Here is a 229-nt window from a genome sequence, read left to right on the forward strand (position 1 = left end):
TGGATCTCCAAGTCGGGAGCCGCGATGCGTGTGGGCTGCGCGCCCCGATCAGCTAAGGGCGCTCGGGCTGCGTGGGTGTATTTAAATGGGCCATGCTTCTTCGCTTGTGCGTGGATGGCGGCTGCATTGGCTGTTATAATGAGACACATCAACTCCTCCACTCAGCTGGGGGTGGGGGTGGAGAACCACACAGCGCTGTCTATCATCGCTTCCTGGGAGGAGTAAAGGC

This window comes from Myotis brandtii, unplaced genomic scaffold (genome assembly GCF_000412655.1).
Source record: "Myotis brandtii unplaced genomic scaffold, ASM41265v1 scaffold99, whole genome shotgun sequence".
NCBI classification, from domain to species: domain Eukaryota; kingdom Metazoa; phylum Chordata; class Mammalia; order Chiroptera; family Vespertilionidae; genus Myotis; species Myotis brandtii.